Source organism: Papio anubis, chromosome 10, assembly GCF_008728515.1.
Source record: "Papio anubis isolate 15944 chromosome 10, Panubis1.0, whole genome shotgun sequence".
In the NCBI taxonomy this organism is placed as follows: domain Eukaryota; kingdom Metazoa; phylum Chordata; class Mammalia; order Primates; family Cercopithecidae; genus Papio; species Papio anubis.
Genome location: NC_044985.1, coordinates 91,580,907 through 91,600,490, shown reverse-complemented (window position 1 = coordinate 91,600,490; position 19,584 = coordinate 91,580,907).

Here is a 19,584-nt window from a genome sequence, read left to right as displayed (position 1 = left end):
GCGCGAGTTTCAGAGGGCGCGGGCCCGGCTTGGCGTGCCCTGCACTCGGAGCCGCCAGACTGCGCTGCCGGCCGGAGCAGTGAGGGGCTTAGCACCCAAACCAGCAGGTTGTGCCAGGTCCCCCAGCACTGCCGGCCGGCATGCACCACTCTTGAATTCTCGCAGGGCCTCAGCTGCCTCCCTGCGGGACAGGGCTCGGGACCTGCAGCCCGCAATGTCTGAGCCGCCCGCTCTGCCGTGGGCTCCTGCGAGGTCGGAGAGCCTCCCCTACGAGTGCCGTCCTCCACTCTGCAGTGCTCGGTCCCATCAACCGCCCAAGGGCTGAGGAGTGCGGGTGCACTGCGCGGGACTGGTGGGCAGCTTGGCCTGCAGCCCGGGTGCAAGATACACCAGGAGAAGCCAGCTGACATCCTGAGTCTAGTAGGGACTTGGAGAACCTTCATGTCTAGCTAAGGGATTGTAAACGCACCAATCAGCACTCTGTCAAAATGGACCAATCAACTCTCTGTAAAATAGACCAATCAGCAGGATGTGGGAGGGGTCAGATAAGGGAATAAAAGCAGGCCAGCAGTGGTAACCTGCTAGAGTCCCATTCCACACTAGTGGAGCCTTAGGTCTTTTGGTTGCTCCTCACTCTTTGGGTTCACGTGGCGTTTATGAGCTGTAACACTCACCATGAAGGTCTGCAGCTTCACTTTTGAAGCCAGTGAGGCCATGAACCCACCCACCAAGAGGAATGAACAACTCCAGACGTGCCACCTTTAAAAGCTGTAACACTCACCGCGAAGGTCTGTAGCTTCACTCCTGTCAGCGAGACCACGAACCCACCAGAAGGAAGAAGCTGCAGACACATCTGAACATCTGAGGGAACAAACTCTGGACACACCATCTTTAAGAACTGTAACACTCACCCCGAGGGTCTGTGACTTCCTTCTTGAAGTCAGCAAGACCAAGAACCCACCAATTCTGGACACATGGTGAGGTTATTAGGTCAAAAGAGGGGAGACCTCATGAATGGAATTAGTGCTTATGAAAGAGGCCCCAGAGGGCTGCCTTTCCCCTTCCACCACGTGAGGACACAGAGAGGTGCTGCTCACTAGCCAGAAGGCAGGCCCTCCATAGACACCACACCACATCTTCTGGTGTCTTTATCAAAGACTTTCCAGCCTTCAGAACTATGAGGAAACACATCGTTTTGTTTATTTACTTATTTATTTATTTGAGACGGAGTTTCACTCTTGTTGCCCAGGCTGGAGTGCAATGGTACGATCTTGGCTCACCGCAACCGCTGCCTCCCAGGTTCAAGCGATTCTCCTGCCTCAGCCTCCCAAGTAACTGAGACTACAGGTGTCTGCCACCACGCCTGGCTAATTTTTGTATTTTTAGGAGAGACAGGGTTTCACCATGTTGGCCAGGCTGGTCTCGACTCTTGACCTTGTGATCCGCCTGCCTCGGCCTCCCAGAGTGCTGGGATTACAGGTATGAGCCACCGTGCCTAGCCTTGTGATTCGATTTTTCTAGCTAATGATAATCACTTTCTGAAAATAAGTGCTTTTACTTTTATCTTAATATTTTGAAAAAATATCTTTACCAGAACTTTTCCTTCATCAGTGATAGCGTTCATTGGACAGTTCTTCCTGGTCAAGAAAAAGGGAAAAGGAAACTTCTGGGTTACTTTGGCCTTACCATTCTAACTGCACATCCGTGGACACATCACCAAATGCTATTTGTTGTCTCACATATTTGACAGATGAGTTGAAATGCTTTTCTGTAATTCAGCAAACATTTAACATGGGAACACTGTGCTAGGCTTTTGTGAAATATATAGATGCATGAGAAAGTCTTGGCCATCCGTGGATGATAAGACACAAAGACAGATAACTTCAGAAGAACTATTTCAGGCATCCCTTCTGAGTCACCACTGGCAATAGATTGGGCTTTAGACCAAGAAAAACGAAACCCAAGATTAAAAAAAAAAAGTCCTTTCAATTTACTGGGCAACCAACCAAAACTATAGACTTTTCAGGTTTTAGATAACATTACAAAGAATCTTTCTTGATTATACATTTGCTCTTGTAGCAACATAAAACGTTTTCTGTGTTTATAGTTAAAGTGCTGGTTATGTGACTTTTACTGTTGGGGATAGATGTGGATTTTTACTTGTGTTTAATTGTGGAGAGTGAATACATAACTCCTCTCCTCCCCAGCTCCTGCCTACCTTTCGGCGGGGGGGTGGCGAGGGGGAATCAGGAAGGAACTAAAACACAAGGCTTTTCCTCCCATTTTACATTCAAACTTGTCTCACAGGAAATGAACAAAATAGTGTTTCTCAAATGTAACATTGTACTTCTCTGTGCTGTGGTACAAAAAGAGCTTTACAGGAATTTTTTTTTAAGGACAAATGTGGACTTGGATTTTCTTTTCTTCTCTTTTTTTTTTTTTTTGAGACAAAAGGAGTGTCTGTCCCCGAGGCTGGAGTGCAGTGGAGCGATGTCGGCTCACTGCAACCTCCGACTCCAGAGTTCATGCAATTCTCCTGTCTCAGCCTTCTCAGTAGCTGGGATTACAGGCGCCTGCCACCACACCTGGCTAATTTTTGTATTTTTAGTAGAGACAGGGTTTCGCCATATTGGCCAGGCTGGTTTTGAACTCCTGACCTCATGTGATCCACCCACCTCAGCCTCCCAAAGTGTTGGGATTACAGGTGTGAGCCACCGCGCCTGGCCAAGAACTTGGATTTTCATTTCCTGAAGAATACATTCAAGATCTGCAAAATCTCATCCCAAATCATTTCCAGCTTTATCTACATATCCACCCTTACTCCATGTACCCAGCAATATCCTGTGAAGCATGTGGAATATTTTTATTTCCATATCTGGATTCCATCCCCCCTTTAAAATGCCCTTCTATCTTTTCTTTCCTCACAATCCTACTGCTAAAATCCTCATCTTTCAAGGCACATCTTCAAAGAGGAGGCATCCATAAAGCATCCCACTCACCATTCTCCAAACTAGTATTTCCCCTTTCCTGAATTTTAATAATTTTCTATAATGAAGAGTTATTGTGGCCGGAGCAGTGGCTCATGGCTGTAATCCAGCACTTTGGGAGGCTGAGGTGGACACATCACGTGAGGTCAGGAGTTCGAGACCAGCCTGGCCAACATGGTGAAACATCATCTGTACTAAAAATACAAAAATTAGCTGGACATGGTGATGCACGCCTGTAGTTCCAGCTACTCGGGAGGCTGAGGCAGGAGAATCGCTTGACCCTGGGAGGCGGAGGTTGCAGTGACCTGAGATTGGCCACTATTCTCCAGCCTGGGCGACAGAGTGAGACTCCATCTCAAAAAAAAAAAAAAAAAGAAAAAGAAAAAAGAAAAAAAAAGTTATTGCTTTTGTAATCAGAAATAAAAATTAAATGGTTTGCCTTTGCTTTATTGGTAAATTAAAACAAAGAAATAAAAACTAAAACGTATGAAATAGCTTGCCAAATAAAACATGAACATAACATTTTTTTTCTTTCTTTCTTTTTTTTTTTTTTGAGGCCGATTCAATCTTTGCTTACTGCAACCTCCTCCTCCCAGGGTCAAGTGATTCTTCTGCCTCAGCCTCCCTAGTAGCTGGGGTTACAGGCACGTGCCACCACACCCAGCTAATTTTTGTATTTTTAGTAGAGACAGGTTTCATTGGCCAGGCTGGTCTTGAACTCCTGACCTCAGGTGATCCACTGGCCTCAGCCTCCCAAAGTGCTGGGATTATAGGCGTGAGCCACTGTGCCCAGCCTAAACTTTTGCACCTTGAATATTAGCAGAAGGACACAACTGATAACTGCCTAAGACGTGAGTCAGCCTCATTCTCTGATCAATCTCTCCCCCTCTCCCACCTTCAGCCCCTACCCTCATTCCAAACATGTAGCAATAAAAAGTTTACAAGAAGGGGAAATTAAAATGATATAGTTGGTTCAGAATGCAAAAACATACATACCTCCGTGGCACAGAAACAAACAAAAATTACACAGCGAAGAGAGCTGAATTGCAGCTGTATACCTACTTGTCTTCTGTTCATACGCCCAGGGCTTTGGCTCCCACAGGGTAGTGAAGAGTGGCAGTAGACAACATCACGCAGAGAGCTTTGAGGATGGGGACTAGCGATAGGGCTCCCTCTTGTGATGGAGCCTGAAAAAAAGTTGGATACCCCATGGCTTAAAGCTACCGAAGCAGAAGTCGGGAAAGAGGAATTCAGGGACAGAGCCTAATGTAGTGAAGGAATCAAAAGAAAAAAATACAACATTTTAATGGAAGATTTTTTAAATGACACATTAACGCATGTCATAGTCCTATAAATTTTTCTCAAATTGACATGTGAGTTTAATTTTTTGGTATTCCTGCCTTATTTTGATAGTGTAAATATGTGATAATTGTGGTATTGTAAATACTGTGATATTTACAACATCAAACTAAGGCAGGAATACCAAGAAAAAATGCCGTGTTTCTGCTTCTGAGCTGAGGTCCCAGGCTGCTATGTGGAGGGAAAGGCAATACTGTCAGGTAGGAAAAAGAGCAGGTAGGGAACAGGAAGGAGAAAATAGATAAAAGACTACAGCTCTTTCCGCTCAGAATAGCCTCCTGCAAAGTAAAGTTCAGAACTACATTAAAATATTTTACATAAGAAAGAGTATGAATTCCACCTCCCCAGTTAAGAGTATAAATTCACTCTAGATAAAATTAGGCCTGGCATGGTGGCTCTTCCCTGTAATCTCAGCATTTTGAGAGATCAGGAGTTTGAGACCAGCCTGGGCAACACAGTGTGGCCTTAACCTTAACCTAAAAATAAAAAAATTAGCCATGTGTAGTGGCTCACTTCTGCAGTTCCAGCTAGTCAGGAGGCTGGGGTGGGAGGATGGCTTGAGCCCGGGAGGATGGCTTGAGCCCGGGAGATTGAAGCAGCAGTGAGCCATGATCGTGCCACTGCACTCCAGCCTGGGCTGCAAAGCAAGACTGTCTCAATAGTAATAATAATGATAATAATAATAATAATTTTGTGGAACTGTTTGATAAGGAATTGAAAATAAATGTGCTTATGATACTTAAAGAGATAAAGATATTTCCTCCATTAAAAAAGAACAAGAAAGTAGGAAGCAAAAAAAAAAAAACTATTATGGAAGAAGAAAGAGGTAGATCTGAAAGAGAAACAAGTAGAAATTTAAAAATAGACATTAAAATTTAAAAATCAATTGAAAAAAATGAACTCTAGGCTGGATACCTTTGAAAAGGGGATTACTGAATTGGAGTGGAGGAATTCACGCAATCATGACCAAAGACGAGAATAACATGAGAGAACCATGGAGGAGTATTGAGGTTAGATTGCGAGGATTCCAGAAGAAAATGAAGGGAAAGTTGAATTTTTACAAAAGTGTGTTACATACCAAAAGGATAAAGAAGTCAATTCATTACAGAACAATTTTAAAACATCAAGAACAACAAGAAAATCTTAAGGGCTATCAGAGATAAAAGACTATCAGAGATAAAAGATTGGGGGAAAGGAATGACAATTAGGCAACCGTCTTCTCAACTGAGAGATTAAATGCCACAAAGAAGCCAGTGAAGTAGTATCTTCAAGGTGCTGAGGGAAAACAGTATCTACACTGCTGAACTACTGCCATGTGGGTGCAAAATAAAACAAGCTTTCAATCTTTTCCACAAAAATATATTTAATAAGATTATTATGTAAAATTAAATGATATTTCTGACATTTTGTCAATAATTCAAACTCTTACCAATAATTCAAACTCATTGATAACTAATTGGGAGTGCTTTGTATTTTGGAAGATTCCCTAAACTAAAAATATATTAATGGCTGGGCACGGTGGCTCACTCCTGTAACCCCAGCACTTTGGAAGGCCGAGGTGGGCAGATCACAAGGTCAGGAGTTAAAGACCAGTGCCCTCATGAAAGAGGCCCCAGAGGGCCAATATGGTGAAACCCCAACTCTACTAAAAATACAAAAATTAGCCAGGTGTGGTGGTGGGCGCCTGTAGTCCCACCTACTGGGGAGGCTGAGGCAGGAGAATCACTTCAACTGGGGAGGTGGAGGTTGCAGTGAGCTGAGATCATGCCACTGCCCTCCGGCCTGGGTGACAGAGTGAGACCCTGTCTCAAAAAAAAAAAAAAAAATATATATATATATATATTATATAGATATAAAAATACGTGTGTGTATATATATTTACATATTTACAACATATGTAAATATAACTGAAGGACTACTTCAAATGTTGAAATTCACAGAATTCTAAAGATTTATAGCCTAGAAGTATCATAAACTTGTCTGCAGTCAAACATACTGTGCTAATTACGAAAAAATGTCTTAACCAAAAGGAGAAAAAACCAAAAGGAGAAAAAATTGAGAAGAGGAGCCGAAAGTCCTGCGGACAACGAAGATTAGTAATTGCGGTGTTTCCCATTAAAAGTAATGGCAAAACCACAATTACTTTGCACCAACCTAATAAAAGTAGTACTGGTTGCGGCCGGGCAATGGTGGCTCACGCCTGTAATCTTTCGGAGTCCCAGGCTTACGGATCGCAGGTCAGAGATCAAGAGCTATCCTGGCTAACACGGAAACCCCGTCCCACCAAAAAATACAAAAATTAGTTGGGCATGGTGGCGGATGCCTGCAGTCCCAGCTACCGAGAGGCTGGAGGCAAGAGAATGGCGCGAAACCCGGAGGCGGAGCTTGCGAGCCGAGATCGCTCGTACCCAGCCTGGTGATAGAACGCAGACCGGCCTCCCAAAACCAAACAAAAAGTAATAATATAAAATCGATTTAATGACCAGAATTTCTTACGGAATCCCTGATTGTCACTTTTGGCAGCTTAACCCCATTTGTCAGAAGGTAGTGTAAGCATAATTGTCAGGGCCTCCACCGTCCTCATCAGAGCCATGCCAAATGCAGTAAGAACCCTGGCCGAAAGTTAGGAAGTTGATGTTAGCAACTTTGAGTGCTGCACACACCTTCTCCATAGAGGCTGTATCCTTATGCTTATATGTATCCCTGAAAGATTTAAAGGCCTCTCACCCTTTCATATCAAAAAATACCTTCTCAACATGCTTTAAAAGGGTTCCTTACTTTGGCGGGGGGAGACAACCACATACATCCTATACAGAAATTTATCACAATAAGATTCCAAATCCTATTTTATATTTTAAACTACACTATGGTACTATTTAAACCATTCCATTCCAGACAATATTCCACACTAGAACAGTAAGTATCTTATAAAAAAAAAAACAAAAAACTGGTCAGGCATGGTGACTCATGCCTGTAATCCCAGCACTTTGGGAGGCAGAGGCGGGCGGATCACAAGGTCCAGAGTTGGAGACCAGTCTGGTCAACATGGTGAAACCCCGCCTCTACTAAAAATACAAAAATTAGCCGGGCATGGTGTCATGCACCTGTAATCCCAGCTACTCGGGAGGCTGAGGCAGGAGAATCGCTTGAACCTGGGAGGCGGAGGTTGCAGTGAACCGAGATTGCGACACTGCACTCCAGCCTGGGCGACAGAGTGAGACTCCATCTCGAGAAAAAGAAAAAAGCAAACAAACAAACAAAAAACTGCATATAATCTCTCTCTCTCTCTCTCTCTCTCTCTCTCTCTCTCTCTGCAGGCTGTGGCTGATGCTCACCGAGGATGGCAGCACTGGTGTGAACAAAGAGGCTGCTTAAAGTCAGTGCTCATTTTGATAGGTCAGTGCCCTATTCTGGCTAGTGAGTGCCCATGCTACCCTACGGGTAAATACCTTTAATATAGCTCCTGAACACTTCCTTACTTGCTAGTAAATACCGTTACCCCAAAGCCCAAGTATCCTCCAGTTATCTCTCCCAGAACACCCTCTCACCTCCCCTATCTCTCCACCGCTCCCCCCAACCACAATCCTTCTATCCTCCTTCAGCAGCCCCTCCCCCCCACCCCACCTGCAGGAAGAGAGCATGCTGATTAGTCAGCTCAGTTTGATTCCAGGGCCCTGGTTGTTACATATTTTGAATAATACTTTGTATTGTAGCAGGTCTTCTTGAAAGTGGCAAGAGGAAAAGTGACTCAGATACATTTGTACACAGAAAACAGATTTTAGCACACAAATTGATAAATTATGTCAGAAAATTTAACAATTGTGAAAAAATGTATGGGGTGAGGGTGCTTAAAAGAACGTTAAATTAAACCTCCAGAGAACACTATTATGATGGAGTGGGGGATAAAGTTATACAACAAATTATTCAAGCATACTTTAAATGTCACGATGTGTTTAAGAAAAGATAAAAACAGTAAAAAGCTTTCGATTTTGTTAGAAAAAAGTATTTTATGGCCGGACACAGTGGCTCACACCTGTAATCCCAGCATTTTGGAAAGCCACGGCAGGTGGATCACCTGAGATAAGGAGTTCGAGACCAGCCTGGCAAACATGGTGAAACCCCGTCTCTGCTAAAATATAAAAATTAGCCAGGGGTGGTGGTGTGCCCCTGTAATCCCAGCTACTCCAGAGGTTGAGGTATGATAATTGCTTGAACCCAGGAGGCTGCAGTTGCAGTGGGCCGAGATCATGCCACTGCACTCCAGCCTGGGTGACAGAGTGAGACCCTGCTCCAAAAAGAAAAAAGAAAAAAGCATTTTATTAAATAATATACATGTAAAAAAATTTAAAGTCTATTATAAAAGAATCGAATTGTATAGCCTCCAATAAGAAAAAGAAAGAAAATATAGGAAAATGTATCAAACCAATTGGTTAGTCCAGGCAAACGAGATAGGTTGTGTTAAGGCAATGATAGAGAAGAAAAAAGGAAAGCAAAAGATAATAAACAGAAAGCTTCTACTGAAAGAGCTTTTAAAAATACCCATGCTCTTTGGAACACTTGTGCAGTTCGTGGGAATGTAAAATGATGCAGCTGCTATGGAAAACAGAACGGAGGTTCCTCAAAAAATTAAAAATATACTTACCATATGATCCAGCAATTCCACTTCTAGCTACATATCCAAAACAATTGAAAGCAGGATTTCAAAGAGATATAGTATTTGCACACCAGTGTTCACCACGGCGTTATTCACAATAGCTACGATGTGGAAACAACCTAAATGCCCATTGATAGATGAACGGATAAAGAAAATGTGTTATGTACATACCATGAAATATTATTCAGCCTTAAAAAGGAAGGAAATGCCAACACATGCTATAACATAGATGAGCCTTGAGGACATTATGCTATGTGACATAAGCCACAAAAGACAAATACTGTATGATTCCACTTATATGAGGCATCTAAAGTAGTCAAACTCATAGAAACAAAAAGTAGAATGGTGGTCGCCAGGAGCTGATGAGAAGGGGAAGTGGGGAGTTGTTTAATGGGTGTAGATGGCCGGGCGCAGTGGCTCACGCCTGAAATCCCAGCACTTTGGGAGGCCAAGGTAGGTGGATCACAAGGTCAGGTGTTTGAGACCAGCCTGGCCAATATGGTGAAACCCCATCTCTACTAAAAATACAAAAATTAGCTGGGCATGGTGGCAGGCGCCTTAGTTCCAGCTACTTGGGAGGCTGAGGCAGGAGAATCGCTTGAACCTGGGAGGTGGAGATTGCAGTGAACTGAGATCGCACCACTGCACTCCAGCCTGGGCAACAGAGCAAGACTCCATCTCAAAAAAAAAAAAAAAAAAAAAAAGTGTAGAGATTCAGCTTTGCAAGATGAAAAAGTTCTGGAAATCTGTTGCATCACAATGTAAATTTACTTGACACTACTAAACTGTACACTTAAAAATGATTAAGATGGCAAATTTTACATTGTGGGTTTGTTGTTGTTGTTTGTTTTACCACAATTTAAAAAAATACCCATTCTTAGGATCTAAGTAATTTTTTTCTTTCTTTTTTTTTTTGTTTTTTTGAGACGCAGTCTTGCTCTGTCACCTAGGCTGGAGTGCAGGGGCACGATCTCAGCTCACTGCACTCCTGGGTTCAAGTGATTCTTCTGCCTTAGCCTCCCAAGTAGCTGGGACTACAGGCATGTGCCACCAGGCCCAGCTAATTTTTGTATTTTCAGTAGAGATGGGTTTGACCATGTTGGACAGGCTGGTCTGGAACGCCTGACCTTATAATCTGCCCACCTTGGCCTCCTGAAGTGCTGGGATTACAGGCATGAGCCACCGTGCCCGGCTGATCCAAGCAATTTCAATTTAATGTCTCTATGGGAACAGGGAGCAAATTCCCTTTGCTCTCTGCCTGGGTATTCCTGAACCTTTCTTAAAGCTTCCCAGATAACTTTTTATATACAGCCAAGGTGAAAGTAATTGAAGTCTACATTTCCTTTAAGAAACTTACCTATGGCCGGGCCCGTGGCTCACGCCTGTAATCCCAACACTTTGGGAGGCCAAGGCAGGCGGATCACCTGAGGTCGGGAGTTTGAGACCAGCCTGACCAATATGGAGAAACTCCATATCAACTAAAAATACAAATTAGCTGGGCATGGTGGCGCATGCCTGTAGTCCAGCTACTTGGGAGGCTGAGGCAGGAGATTTGCTTGAACCTGGGAGGCGGAGGTTGCAGTGAGCCGGAGGTTGCAGTAAGCTGAGATTGCGCCATTGCCCTCCAGCCTGGGGAGAGATGGAGACTCCGTCTCAAAAAAAAAAAAAAAAAAAAAAAAAAAAAAATAAAAGAAGCTTATCTAAAACAAAATCATGAATTTGAAACAAAATTTGAAAAGAAGAGTGGGAGAGAGAGTTTGGAAAGATAAATATAAAGCAAATAGAGGGCCAGGTGCGGTTGCTCACTCCTGTAATCCCAGCACTTTGGGAGGCCGTGGCAGGCAGATTACCTGAGGTCAAGAGTTCGAGACCAACCTGGCCAACATGGTGAAAATCCTTCTCTACTAAGAATACAAAAATTAGCCAGGTGTGATGGTGCACATCTGTAATCCCAGCTACTCAGGAGGCTGAGGCAGAAGAATCGCTTGAACCTGGGAGGCGGAGGTTGCAGTGGGCCAAGATAGTGCCATTGCACTCCAGCCTGGGCAACAGAGTGAAATTCCATCTCAAAAACAAACAAACAAACAAAATCATACAGCAGGTGGAGGCCCAGGCTTTGAGGGAAGCTCAGCTTCTTCACTCACTGTATGTGATAGCTGGGGCCTCACCTCTCAACTTGCAATGGACAGAGCGCAGTGGAGCTTCTTAACCTGGATGGGAGAAGGGAGAAGGGAGATGGATTTGCAGATGCATTCATGTGGAGACAGTTATCTTTAAACTTATATTGTGCCATTATAAATGAGAACAACTACAGCCTTTTCTGGGATAGAATGGGGAAGTTCAATAATTTCAATAATTTAAAACAAAGCAGTAAGTCAAAGTCAAAGATTCCTAAAAGGATTTTAATTACTGCAAGAGTATAGAGTCCCTTCAAACAGACTCCCTTTCTAAAAACACAGCAATCCTAGCTCTGGGGAATAAATGTAATACTGATTGAAACCACAATGATGAGTAAGAATGGAAAAAAGAGCTATGTAATTTAAATCAGCATTTTCTTTTAAAAGTATCTGTTTTTTTTAAAAGAAAGAAAAATTATTTCAAAATATGTTTGTTGTCCTATCCTCATTCTACAGACACATTCATAGACATTTCTCTCAAGGTTCTCCCCGAAGAGAGACAGCATCTCCCAGACAAGAAGAAATTATATTTTGCAAGGTTTTGAATGAGAACATGCCTCCAAATCAAATGTGTGTGTTGTCTTAATGGTTAAAATAGGCTCTTGTTTTACAAAGGCAGATTTGATCCTTCTATCAAATAAAGCATATTTTGATGATTAAAATGTATACATAGCAATAATCGGAAAGAACACTTTCATTTGTTGAATCCATTTTTCCTCTATCTCTTCTTTCCTTTCTTCCTTGAGTTGCCAATAAGGGCCAGGCAGGTGGTATAAAATAGAGGAGAGTGTTAGATGCAAGAGTAGGGATGCTGGGGTGGTGATGAACTGGAGAGTGCAGACTCCGTCTACAACAAGAAGCCACTGGTCAGCAAGAGCCAGTGGGTGCCTTGCAGGAATGCTGGCCCAGTGTTAAGAGATTATCCTGTCACTCAAATAAGCCAGAATTCTTCATATTCATATGAAATCTCTCAGGTTCCAAATGGTTACAATCCATTTAAACATTTGTTTAAACCAGGCAAGCCAACAGTGAGTGACCAGATTGCAGTCTTTGACTTAACCTGTTTAAGCTCAACTTTCTCATCTATATCAAGGGGCTACAATACAGATGAATACTTTTTAAAAAGTAATAAAAGTTGAACTCATTGAGTCCTTACTTTGTGCTAGACAGTGTTTGAAATACTTTATAAATATTAATTCATGGCTGGGCGCGGTGGCTCACGCCTGTAATCCCAGCACTTTGGGAGGCTGAAGAGATGCAGACCATCTTAGCTAACATGGTGAAACCTCGTCTCTACTAAAAATACAAAAAGTTAGCCAGGCGTGGTGGTGGGTGCCTGTAGTCCCAGCTATTCGGGAGGCTGAGGCAGGAGAATGGTGTGAACCTGGGAGGCAGAGCTTGCAGTGAGCGTCTCTCTGCCTGGGTATTTCTGGATCTTTTTTTAAAACTTTCCAGATAATTTTTTATATACACACAGACACACATATATACAGGCTGGGCTCAGTGGCTCAGGTCTGTAATCCTAGCACTCTGGGAGGCCAAGGTGGGTGGATTGCTTGAACTCAGGAGTTTGAGACCAGCCTGGGCAACATGGTGAGCCATCGTCTCTATAAAAAATACACACACACACACACACACAAATTAGCTGGGCGTGGTGGTGCATCCCAGCTACTCGGGAGGCTGGGCAACAGAGTGAGACCCTGTTTCAGAAAAAAAAAAAAAATCTAGTTTTGCCCAAAGTGAGAATCTTCACAGCAAGCAATACCCTTCCCCTCCCCCTGTTCACACCCAAAACTTATCCCCTGTGTCCCTCATTTTATTGAAATAAATATTTCTTGGCAGCAGTGCTAAGCAGGCCCAGGCTAGACTCTGTGTGGGGAATCAAGGACGAACCAGACACGGAATTGCCCTGCAGTAGTTCACCGTTGTCAAGAGAAAAAGACAAGAAATTACAGTAATAACAGAGAGAAAGGGGAAAGTGTCATAAGGAACACAGCTAAAGTGTTTAGAAATTTAAAGGCGAGAGATCACTTCCAGCTGCACCCTTAATCACATACTGCCTCACATCTCTTGTATTATTGTCTTGTCTGGTCATTAATTCCTGTGTTATTAAACAACAGCAAGCCAATCACACTGAATAATTCATGGTGTTGCTTCTTCCTCTGCATCCAGATCATCAGCTCCTCCAAGTCAGGATTGGAGACTCTGATAGGCACATTTCAGGGGCTAATATCTATAGCCCTTTTTTTTTTTAAATTTTGAGGTGGAGTCTCGCTCTGTTACCCAGGCTAGTGACAGAGCTGGTCTCAAACTCCTAAGGCTAGAATGGTCTCAAACTCCCAGGCTAGAATGCGCTGGTGTGATCTTGGCTCACTGCAACCTCCACCTTCTGAGTTCAAGCAATTCTCCTGCCTCAGCCTCCTCAGTAGCTGGGATTACAGGCACGCACCATCTTGCCTGGCTAATTTTTGTATTTTTAGTAAAGATGGGGTTTCACCATATTGGCCAGGCTGGTCTTGAACTCCTGACCTCAAGTGATCCACCTGCCTCGGCCTCCCACAGCGCTGGGATTACAGGTGTTAGCCACGCACCCAGCCTATCTATAGCCTAAAGAACACTTGCTTCAGCAGAAGAGACCACCAATAAAATGTTATAGGAATAAAGCCTGTAACAATATAGTCCTTTATTAGCTTACTAATATTTCTTCAATGCATTCAACAAAACCCAAAATTCAAAGTGATAAATAGAAGACTGCTTTTCAGCTGGGCACGGTGGCTCACGCCTGTAATCCTAGCACTTTGGGAGACCGAGGCGGGCGGATCACCTGAGGTCGGGAGTTCAAGACCAGCCTGACCAACATGGAGAAACGCTCTCTACCAAAAATACAAAATTAGCCGGGTGTGGTGGCACATGCCTATAATCCCAGCTACTCGGGAGGCTGAGACAGGAGAATTGCTTGAACCTGGGAGGAAGAGTTTGCGGTGAGCCGAGATGGAAGAGGTTGCGGTGAGCTGAGATCGTGCCATTGCACTCCAGCCTGGGCAACAAGAGTGAAACTCCATCTCGGAAAAAAAGAAAAAAAAAAAGAAGACTGCTTTTCCCTATAGTCACCTTTTTTTTCTTCTAGTGGGAGAAAATGTCTTCCCATTGCTGTTTCCTGGTTCCAGTGATGGACATCTCAGTTGGGTTTGTTCTCTACTCTTGGCTACATAGAAATGTTAAATAAAGGTGACTAACTGTAATAGTAAATACACCTTGGGTGTTTAGACTGTTTTTATATAGTAATCTCAGACTCTTCTGAGAGCTCTTTTGTGTGTGCACCACCAGAGTATTGCCTTTTGGCATCATTTCCAAGTCTTTCTGAAAAACATGCTATGTTTCCTTTTTTTGTTTCTGATTTTTAAATGACAGATGGTTAGGAAATGTCTTCTTTACTCTTATAATTATTTTCCCGTTTTTCTCCATTAAACAGCAATTACTCTCCTGCATAATCTTCCTAAGTAGTTATTTTCTAGCTCCTGAAGAGTATAATCACCATGAATGCATTCATCTTATGCACATCGTGGTTTTTCTCAGCGTGAAACTTCTACTGAATATAATTTGTACCACAGTAACTAACATAGACACTTAAACATGTTTGATAGTTAACTTTTTATAAGTGGACCAAATTTTTAGATGAAACATTCGTCTGTTTTACAAAGGGTCGTTTTCCTGGAATCTATCCAAAAGTATCTTCAAAGGGAAATTAGAAATATGATTACCATATTTTAAATATTTTCCAAGGGAGTAGTGGAGTGATACAAATCTTTTTCCTCTGGCTTAAATTATCTCACATTTATACCATGCTAAGCAGTTTACAAAACATGCAAATTATCTGCTTTGTGGAGAAGTAAAACCCCTTGTAAATTTATTTCTTCATGCTAGCAATATAAAAAACACTTTAACTTACACTATACCAAACAAACTTCATTTGTATTGATTAATCAATTTATTTATTTGAGAGGCAATTTTGCTCTGTTGCCCAGGCTGGAGTGCAGTGGCTTGATCTCGGCTCACTGCAACCTCCGCCTCTTGGGTTCAAGTGATTCTCCTCCCTCAGCCTCCCAAGTAGCTGGGATTACAGGCACTTGCCACCATGCCTGGCTAATTTTTGTATTTTTAATAGAGACGGGGTTTCACCGTGTTGGCCAGGCTGGTCTCAAACTCCTGACCTCAGGTGATCTGCCCGCCTTGGGCTCCCAAAGTACTGGGATTACGGATGTGAGTCACCAGGCTCGGCCCCCAAAAAACTTGATATTTAACTGTTAAACATATAAATCAAACTATAACACAGTAGTGAAAACAGAAACAAGCAGTTATATCTTCAGAAGAATTATAACTTATCTAAAAGCTTGGAAGCAGTAAATGAAATATCAAAAAACAAAAATAAGAGATTTGATAATTTGTGAATTGTAATATTAAAGGTGATTTTGACAGGCCACATTATTTTACCAGAAGCCACTCATGATGAATTTAGAAGAAATGTTATTCTTGGCATTTGGCGTTCAGCAATGTCTACATTTTACAAATAATCTCAAAAGCCAATGACACACAGAATTTTTTGCTCTTGTTGTTGAGTCAAAGTTTGAATTCTGTGTAAGGCATTGTATCCCTGAGAGAGCCCCTCACTAAACAGTAGGCTGGGCACGGTGGCTCATGCCTGTAATCCCAGCACTTTGGGAAGCCAAGGCAGGTGGATCAACTGAGGTCAGGAGTTCAAGACAAGCCTGGCCAACATGGTTTAACCCCACCTCCACTAAAAATACAAAAATTAGCCAGGCGTGGTGGTACATGTCTGTAATCCCAGGTACTTGGGAGGCTGAGGCAGGAGAATCGCTTGAACCTGGGAGGTGGAGGTTGCAGTGAGCCAAGATTACGCCACTGCACTCCAGCCTAGGTGACAGAGCGAGACGCCGTCTCAAAAAAAAAAAAAAAGAAGAAAAAAAAAAGTATCCTATCTGAACCACGGTCTTAGTCTGTGCTGCTATAACAAAATGCCACAGATTGGGTAATTTATTTATTAAAAAACCCAGAAATCTATATCTTACAGTTCTGAAGGCTGAGAAGTCCAAGATGAAGGCACCAGCAGGTTTGTTGCCTGGTGAGGACCCAGTCTTTACTTTCATGAATGGTGCATCCTCAGGAGGGAGGAACGGTGTGACCTCACATGGCAGAGGGCAGAAGGGGAAAAGGGCTGAATGCAGTTGATCAAGCTTTTTGGTAGGTCAGTCAAGCCTAATGCCACTCGCGAGTGCTCCACTCTCATGACTTAATCACCTCTGGAAAGCCCCATTTCTTAACACTGTGACGTTGGTGATTCTGTTTCAAAACATGAGATTTGGAGGGAACACAGACCTTCAAACCACAGTAGACTTCTAGCACCTGAATTTCAGTGTGGTCTGGTCACTCACTGTGACAGATTCACCCTCCAGAAGTCACACATTAGTGTGTTTGTACAAAGGAAAGCATACTATTTCTCAAATATGGAGATTAAAAAAAGTCTTACTTAGCCCAGCCGCGGTGGCTCACGCCTGTAATCCCAGCACTTTGGGAGGCCGAGGCGGGCGGATCACAAGAGGCCAGAAGTTCGAGACTAGAGACATGGCAAAACCCAGTTTCTACTAAAAATATAAAAATTAGCTGGGTGTAGTGGCAAGCGCCTGTAATCCCAGCTACTCAGGAGGCTGAGGCAGGAGAATCGCTTGAACCCGGGAGGTGGAAGTTGCAGTGAGCCAAGATTGCCCCACTGCACTCCAGCCTGGGTGACAGAGTGAAACTCTGTCTCAAAAAAAAAAAAAAAAGGTCTCACCTAGAATGCATTTCTGGAGAATAGTATTATTGCTGAAAAATACCATAGAATGGAGATAAAAGAAAGATAAATGGGAAGTTAGTGAATTTCTGGAGGTAGTCTCCAAAACAGAACTCTCTAATTGGTTCAGAAGAATTGCAACTTGGAATAAAAATGGCAATATAGAATACAAAGAGAAATAGAAGAAAGAAAGAGGCAGAAGACCCTTTCCCAGAGTCACACAGAACAACAATGACAAACAAGCTGGTGACCATATGATCTCTCCAGGCAGTATCAGCAACAAACGAAGCTGAGCAATGCCCAGTTACTCAGCCAGGCAATATCCACGGCTACACACCTCAGGAATGGCGACAGCAGCTCCCGGCCACCCCTGCATTCCTGCGTGCTGTCGCTTCTCCTTCCTGCTTCTCCCTGAGCCTGACCCACCTCATCACCCGATGCTGGACTGCCTGGCCCTGCAGCTGGCCTCCCAGGCTCCAGTCTGTTCCATGGCCAAACTATGAAGCACCTTCTTCTGAGGTTGCTCTGTAAAATACAGGTGTGTTTGTGTCCCTCCGAGCTTTAAACTACTTTAAACTACTTCAGGGAATGGTCCATTGCCTTCACCAGACTGTTCTTACTTCACAATTGTGATTCACGCCCCTCAGGATCTGGTCTTAAGCCCCCTTTCGTCACACCCTTCTCTCTGGTGAGAGGAGTTCCCCAAGATTCCGTCATGGAGGAGCCGGACTATTCCCATCTCCACTGGGAGCTCCTGATGGGTATTCCTCTCCCCATCTCAAGCACATCTTGATCGATAGGGCAAAATCCACTTCCGTCGGAAAGAAAAATGACCTTGAGGGGATTGCCTTTGGGAAGCCGCCTCTCACCGTGTCCCATGGCCCACCAGCCCCTCCAACAGATCTGAGTCTTCCTTCCCGTGAACCCCACTGGTGTGCAGGGCTGATCATGTGGGTAGGCTTGTGATATTTATTTATTTATTTATTTTTGAGATGGAGTTTCACTCTTGTCGCCCAGGCTGGAGTGCAATGTCGCGATCTCGGCTTACTGCAACCTCCGCCTCCGGGGTTCAAGTGATTCTCCTGGCTCAGCCTTTCGAGTAGCTGGGATTGTAGGCACCTGACATCATGCCTGACTAATTTTTTTTAAAAATATTTTTAGTAGAGACGGGGTTTCACCATGTTGTCTGCCTCCCCTAGAAGACCAGAGACCCTTAAGGGCAGAGCCAGTATCTTTTTTTGAGACAGGGTCTCACTCTGTTTCTCGCTTAGGCTGGACTGCAGTAAGGTTCACTGCAGCCTTGACCTCCTAGGCTCAGGTGATCCTCCCACCTCGTTTCCTAAGTAGCTGGGACCACAGGTGTCCACCACCACACCCAGCTAATTACTTTGATTTTTTTTTAGTAGAGAGGAGCTCTCAGTATGTTGCCCAGGTTGGTCTTAAACTCCTCAGCTCAAGTGATCCTCCTGACTCAACCTCCCAAGGTGCTGGGATTACGGATATGTGCCACTGTGCCTGGCCCAGAGCCAATATCGTTTTCAGTTTTCAAACTCTGTTACCCAGCACGGGGACTGCCAGGTAATCTGCATCATTGATGTCTTCTGAAGGAAGGGAGTGGGGGAGGAAGAAAGTTTGGTGAATGGGTGGACAAGCAGGCGTGAAGGAAGACACAGGACCAAGCTTCTCCTCCACCCCTCCCCCGTCTTCCCCTGCTGCCTCCTTCTCTGTACTCAGGATCAGAGGACTTGCCCTGACCGCTCTGGCTGCTGCACGCACATCTCTCCGGAACCCGTGACTCAACATCCCAAAGCTAAATATCACTTGGTCCTCACAAATGGGACCCTTCCACTTCCAGATGTGGGGGCCCGAAAGGGGAGCTTAGATCCTGGGATTGCAAACTGATGGTCCGGTGCAATCCGGCAGATCAAGCCTTGGATTATTGAGGAGAAAACTGTCATGTATGAAGCATCTACTCCACGCAAGCCAACACACAAGGCCTGCAGACTGATCACATTTCAGTTCCTTTTCAGTCTTTTGAGAGAGGTGTTATTATCCCCACTGCTCAAATGAGGAAAGTGAGACCCAGCCAGGATTCCAGCCGTTTCTTTAATGCCAAGGCCATCCTCTGATTATCACACCTTGACACCTCAAGGTTGGAGTCTTTTGAGACTTACAATTTTTTATTTCTTATTTATTTATTTATTTATTTTTATTTTTTTTTTATTTTTATTTATTTTTTTTTTTTTGAGACAGAGTCTCGCTCTGTCGCCCAGGCTGGAGTGCAGTGGCCAGATCTCAGCTCACTGCAAGCTCCGCCTCCCGGGTTCACGCCATTCTCCTGCCTCAGCCTCCCGAGTAGCTGGGACTACAGGCGCCCGCCACCTCGCCCGGCTAGTTTTTTGTATTTTTTTAGTAGAGACGGGGTTTCACCGTGTTAGCCAGGATGGTCTCGATCTCCTGACCTCGTGATCCACCCGTCTCAGCCTCCCAAAGTGCTGGGATTATAGGCTTGAGCCACCGCGCCCGGCCTTATTTTTTTTTTTTGAGACAGAGTTTTGT